Here is a 6,344-nt window from a genome sequence, read left to right as displayed (position 1 = left end):
GTTTTTCTTCAGCGAAAACAGCATGATGTGTGTGGCAGTGCCGCATTACTACATTGCAAACAGAAGGACAGACGCCCCTGCTGCTGCTTGGTTCCATGGTGTAACGGTTAGCACTCTGGATCCAGTGATCCAAGTTCAAATCTCGGTGAAACCTGCCTGATTTTGATTGGCAGTGCTTGGCAAAGAGGAGCTTATGTCACAACCTTCTCTGTGGCAGTGTGTCTTGAAAGGGAGTGCTACAGTGGCCTCCTTTAACCGTGCAAATGTGATGAATCTGACATGGTGAGTGTCCCCAAAGAATCTAGAACACACTATAAACTGAACAGAAACAAATTAGATCTAAATTTAGCAGACTGGTGTCACTGTTACCAGCGTTAGACTGAAGATCTAAAGGTTCCTGGTTCGATCCTGGGTTTCAGCAGAGGGGAGCAGGGAGTGCTTTTTGGACACTATTCAGATGCTCGCTGGTCAGTTGCTTTTCTCAGTGTCTCCTTCTGAGTCTTTATTACATTGCAAACAGAAGGGCAGACGCCTCTGCTGCTACTTGGTTCCGTAGTGTAACGGTTAGCACTCTGGACTCTGAATCCAGTGATCTGAGTTCAAAGCTAGGTGGAACCTTCCTGATTTTGATTGGCATTGCTTGGCAAAGAGGAGCTTATGTCACAACCTTCTCTGTGGCAGTGTGTCTTGAAAGGGAGTGCTACAGTGGCCTCCTTTAACCGTGCAAATTTGATGAAACTGACATCGTGAGTGTCCCCAAAGTATCTAGAACACACAATAAACGGAACAGAAACAATGTAGAACTAAATTTAGCAGACTGGTGTCACCGTTACCTCCTGTGAAGAAGCATTACAGACCTCAGACAATTTTTCTTCAGCGAAAACAGGATGATGTGTGTGGCAGTGCTGCAATATGTAGGGTTATGATCCTCGCTTTGGGTGTGAGAGGTCCAAGGTTCAAATCCTGGACGAGCCCACCTCTGTCTTTGGTGCCTCTTTTCTTGAGCAGTATCCATTCCTACTGACTTCTCTGGGCCAATCGCAAGCTGCCGTCAAGTAAGACTAGTGCTGCCTCTGCGCATATTCAAGCCCGCATCTCGCTGTTCTTCTCTGTTCCTCGTCTGCAATTTAAGCTTGGTTGACCACTTAGCTCGTTGGCTTAGAGAGCTTGCACTGAAATGAGGTGTCATTTCTGAGATGGCTCAGATGGGCTGCGCTGCAGGGTAGCCGTCTGCAGTTGACTCGAGCCTCGTGACATTTTCCTTGCCATTTTTCTCAATATTGGTTTGAGAAGGCAGCCCAAGCCAGTGGAGGTATGGCAGAAAGGAGTTTCTTGGAAAGCGTCACCTCTCTGTGAGCCTTCACGGCAGTGTTAGGTACTTGTCTTTCAACGTCGACATCTTGTCCTTCTACTTGGTCTCTTACCTACTGCTCGTGTTGCATTGAGTGGGTCACTCAGTCGGTTATAGACTATTGCACTGAGGCCGAAATAGCTCAGTTGGGAGAGCGTTAGACTGAAGATCTAAAGGTCCCTGGTTCAATCTAGGGTTTCGGCAGAGGGGAGCAGGGAGTGCTTTTTGGACACCATTTAGATGCTCGCGGGTCAGTTGCTTTTCGCAGTGTCTCCTTCTGAGCCATTACTACATTGCAAAGAGAAGGGCAGACGCACCTGCTACTGCTTGGTTTCATGGTGTAACGGTTAGCACTCTGCACTCTGAATTCAGTGATCTGAGTTCAAATCTTGGTGGAACATGCCTGATTTTGCTTGGCAAAGAGGAGCTAATGTCACAACCTTGTCTGTGGCAGTGTGTCTTGAAAGGGAGTGCTACAATGGCCTCCTTTAACCGTGCAAATGTGATGAATCTGACATGGTGAGTGTCGCCAAAGAATCTAGAACACACAATAAACTGAACAGAAACAACGTAGAACTAAATTGAGCAGACTGGTGTCACAGTTACCTCCTGTAAAGAAACATTACAGACCTCAGACAGTTTTTCTTCAGCGACAACAGCATGATGTATGTGGCAGTGCCGCAATATGTAGGGTTATGATTCTCGCTTTGGGTGTGAGACGTCCTGGGTTCAATTCCTGGACGAGCCCACCTGCAGCTTTTAAACCTCGTTTTTGAGGACTGACTTTCGTCCTGCTTTCTTTGGCTCAATTGTACGGCAGTGTAAGGTACTTGTCTTTCAACTTCTACGTCTTGTCCTTCTACTTGGTCTCTTACCTACTGCTCGCGTTGCATTGAGTGGGTCACTCTTCGGCTCAAAAGCACGCCAGTGTTAGGTACTTATCTTTCAACGTTGACGTCTTGTCTTTCTACTTGGTCTCTTACCTACTGCTCGCATTGCATTGAGTGGGTCACTCAGTTGGTTACAGACTATTACACTGAGGCCGAAATAGCTCAGTTGGGAGTCATTACTAGACTGCAAACAGAAGGGCAGAAGCCCCTGCTGCTGCTTGGTTCCATGGTGTAACGGTTAGCACTCGGGAGTCTGAATCCAGTGATCCGAGTTCAGATCTCGGTGGAACCTGCCTGATTTTGATGGGCAGTGCTTGGCAAAAAAGAGCTTATGTCACAACCTTCTCTGTGGCAACGTGTCTTGAAAGGAGTGCTACAGTGGCCAATATTGGTTTGGGAAGGCAGCCCAAGCAAATGGAGGTATGGCTCCAACCCTAATCAGACACAGCTGAACAAGTTAATCAATGTCTTCAGGATTACTAAGGCTATAGGCAGGTGAGTTTTTTTTTCAGGGTTGGAGCTGAACTCTGCAGAACTGCGGCTCTCTAGGACCAAACTTGCCTACCCCTGGTCTGGGGGTATTGTTCTCGCTTTGGGTGTGAGGTCCCGGGTACAGATCCCGGATGAGCCAACCTGCAGCTTTGAAACCGCTGTTTCTGAAGAGCGGCTATCATCCTGCTTTCTTTGGCTCAGTTGCACGGCAGTTTTAGATACTTGTCTTTCAACGTCGACATCTTGTCCTTCTACTTGGTCTCTTACCTACTGCTCGCGTTGCATTGAGTGGGTCTCTCAGTCGGTTATAAGATATTACACTGAGGCCGAAATAGCTCAGTTGGGCCAGCGTTAGACTGAAGATCTAAAGGTCCCTGTGTAGGATTTCTATCACGAACGGACACTGATACGCCATTGAATCAACCATCATGAGGTCTAATAACACAGAGATCTTTTTTATCAGGACTATAACCTATAGATACCTCGTGATGTCTTGTGATCGCCAATGAATAGAACCAGTGTAGACACAGGAAGGATTTTTCGCTGATACCTTCAGGCCTGCAAAAAACACAGGATCTATATAGCGTGACCTCGGGAACACATGATTTCCCTCACATCCTGTATTCCAACAGAATCACGCTCTGGTCGTTGCAACAGAGGAACACACGCAAACTTACACAGACAATTCAAAAGACAATCATTTAAAAGTATAAAAGGGCAACTATATTCACAAATATTATGTTTTATGTCTTATATATGTTTGATGTGTTTCCTGTAATTGGTGCAAGTTTAACCAATGTTTTATAACCCCTTTTTAATAGATAAGATTATTAATGTGTATGCAAATACCCGATATTTGAGCTTGAATGAAAGCTTATTTTATGTGCGAGAATTTGGTGTGAATGAAATGTTGATTTTTGGTATCATACGCGCAATTAAGAAACTTTATAGAAGTATTAACAAAATCTGGCCAGGATGTTACCCCACGTGATAAATTGAAGCATCATGTTAATGTATGCACGCTCCGCCTTGCAAAAGCGTCCGATTGGGACAATCGCATGTGGGACGGACTTATGCAGCTGAATCAAAAACCCAACATCCGAACAGATGTGCCTTTTTGCCTTTGTGTTAAATCGCGCTCCAAGTTGCGCACACACGCTGAACCATCAAGCGATCGGGTCATCCAGAACTCAAACACTTCAGCTTCAAAAGCCTAGAGTCTTGCAAACTCAGACTCTTTCAGAAGAACTGCCAAAGCCTCTGCGTCACCAGGAAACCCCATTCATCAGGAGGGCATCCCCAGAAACTACGTCATCCAAATGACAGATCAGCAACCAATCAAAGGCGCTGAGATTCCCTCAAGCAGCCAACAAGGAAACTCAATTCAGCTTTCCAGCTAAAATGCAAGTGCTGAACGGGTCCTGAACCAATTAGTAGCAGTAACTATAAGACAAATATCTGCTTTATGAGTTTTCTCAGGTTGAATTTAAAGAACTCGAAGAAAACGAGTGTTAGAACTTTGGGAACTTCCTCAGAACTCAGTTAAAATCCTCATCCTTTCAACCATATGTATGTGTGTGTGTGTGTGTGTGTGTTTTCATTAGATTAGTTTAATGTAATCTAGAATAGCCAATAAACTTTTGTTTCATTTATAAAGAAGTATTGTCTTGTGTCGTGAATTTTAAAGTTAAAACTTTGCTCGGATCCTTAGTTACCTAGCTCGTAGCTTATAAATGATCAAAAGCATGTATTAGCCTTTGGCCAAGGGATAGTGCAAATATTCAAATTGGTAAGATATACTGATGTTAACGTCTCGCTGGACGACCGTTGATAAAGTGTAAACTATCAATTTTGGAATCAGTTCAATCAGGTTGATCTTGAATCTTCAGATTCGATTCCCCCTCTGAAAACCTGAGCTAAAATAAAAGAGTTAATTTTCCCTTTTCCTTACACCTGGTTCGATCCCGGGTTTCGGCAGGAAGTGCTTTTTGGACACCATTCTGATTCTCGTGGGTCAGTTGCTTTACTCAGCGCCTCCTTCTGAGTCATTACTACATTGCAAACAGAAGGGCAGACGCCCCTGCTGCTGCTGATTAGTTCCATGGTGTAACGGTTAGCATTCTGAATCCAGCGATCCGAGTTCAAATCTCGTTGGAACCTGCCTGATTTTGATTGGCAGTGCTTGGCAAAGAGGAGCTTATGTCACAACCTTCTCTGTGGCAGTGTGTCTTGAAAGGGAGTGCTACAGTGGCCTCCTTTAAATGTGCACCTGTGATGAATCTGACATGGTGAGTGTTCCCAAAGAATCTAGAACACACAACAAACTGAACAGGAACAACGTAGAACTACATTTATCAGACTGGTGTCACCATCACCTTCTGTGAAGAAGCATTACAGACCTCAGTTTTTCTTCAGCAAAAATAGTGTGATGTGTGTGGCAGTGCCGCAATGTAGCCTTCTGCCGTTTAATTCAGTTCATGTATTTTGTTGTTGATATTTTAATCAACATTATACTGCGAAGGCAGGCCAAGCTAGTGCAGGACAGGCAAAATCGAGTTTCTTAGAAATCTGGCCAGTTGCATGAGCCCTCTTTCTGCACTTGCCAGCTACAGAGGCAGGATGTCTGAAAGACTGAAGCATCGAGCACAGTGAAATACGTGGCCAGGCGGCATCCATTGCAGAAGTTCCAGTGGCTCGTTGGTCTATGGGTATGATTCTCGCTTAGGTTGCGAGAGGTCCCTGTTTCAAATTCCAGACGAGCCTGCTTTGGAGCCTCTTTTTTTTAGCATTGTCCGTAGATCAAGCAGGATGAAATAAATGGCTGAGAGGGCCTCCAGATTCCTGCATTCCATGGCTCGTTGGTCTAGGGGTATGATTCTTGCTTAGGGTGCAAGAGGTCCCGGGTTAAAATCCCAGATGAGCCCACTTTGGAGTCTCTTTTTTGTGCTATATCCGTAAATCAAGCACGATGAAATAAATGCCTGGGGGGACTCCAGAGTCATGCACGTGGTGGCTTGTTCTTCTTGGGTTATGATTCTCGCTTAAGGTTCAAATCCTGGCCGAGCCCACCTCTGTCTTTGGTGCCTCTTTTCTTGAGCTCGTTGGGTTAGAGTGCTTGCACTGAAATGAGGTGTCGTTTCTGAGATGGCTCAGATGGGCTGCGCTGCAGGGTAGCCGTCTGCAGTTGACTCAAGCCTCGTGTCCTTTGCCTTGCCATTTTTCTCAATATTGGTTTGGGAAGGCAGCCCAAGCCAGTGGAGGTACGGCAGAAAGGAGTGTCTTGGAAAGCTTCACATCCCTGTGAGCCTTCATTTTGCATTTGCTAGTTGCAGGAGCATCCGGTGGCTCGTTGGTCTAGGGCAGTGGTTCTCAACCTTTTTTTCCACTGGGCTGCACTATGGTCCAAGTGCAAGTCTCGCGGACCGCACGCATATCATTTACCTATTATGTCACCAATACAAACCAACCAGATTTATAATAGCCTATTATAGCCTAAATATTATGATATCTAATCGATTACATTCATTGAAGTAAATAAATAAATAGCCTAATTATACTCACCATTAATAAAACACCTGATGCTGTCGGGAGCTGACCAATTTTGTGAAATT

General features: G+C 45.1%; 2 non-coding genes across 2 annotated transcripts; both read left to right on the top strand.

The window, feature by feature from the left end:
• The first annotated feature begins 1,482 nt into the window (after positions 1-1,482).
• Positions 1,483-1,555, top strand: trnaf-gaa (transfer RNA phenylalanine (anticodon GAA)). Its single transcript has one exon. It is a non-coding gene; the product is annotated as a tRNA-Phe (tRNA).
• A 4,030-nt stretch (positions 1,556-5,585) lies between these two features.
• On the top strand, positions 5,586-5,657 carry trnap-agg (transfer RNA proline (anticodon AGG)). Its single transcript has one exon. It is a non-coding gene; the product is annotated as a tRNA-Pro (tRNA).
• The last annotated feature ends 687 nt before the right edge of the window (positions 5,658-6,344 follow it).

The sequence above is a fragment of the Sinocyclocheilus anshuiensis genome, unplaced genomic scaffold (genome assembly GCF_001515605.1).
Source record: "Sinocyclocheilus anshuiensis isolate Anshui unplaced genomic scaffold, SAMN03320099.WGS_v1.1 scaffold1503, whole genome shotgun sequence".
Taxonomy (NCBI): Eukaryota; Metazoa; Chordata; class Actinopteri; order Cypriniformes; family Cyprinidae; genus Sinocyclocheilus; species Sinocyclocheilus anshuiensis.
Note: the sequence above shows the minus strand (reverse complement) of the source record. Positions and strands in the feature narration are given on the sequence as shown.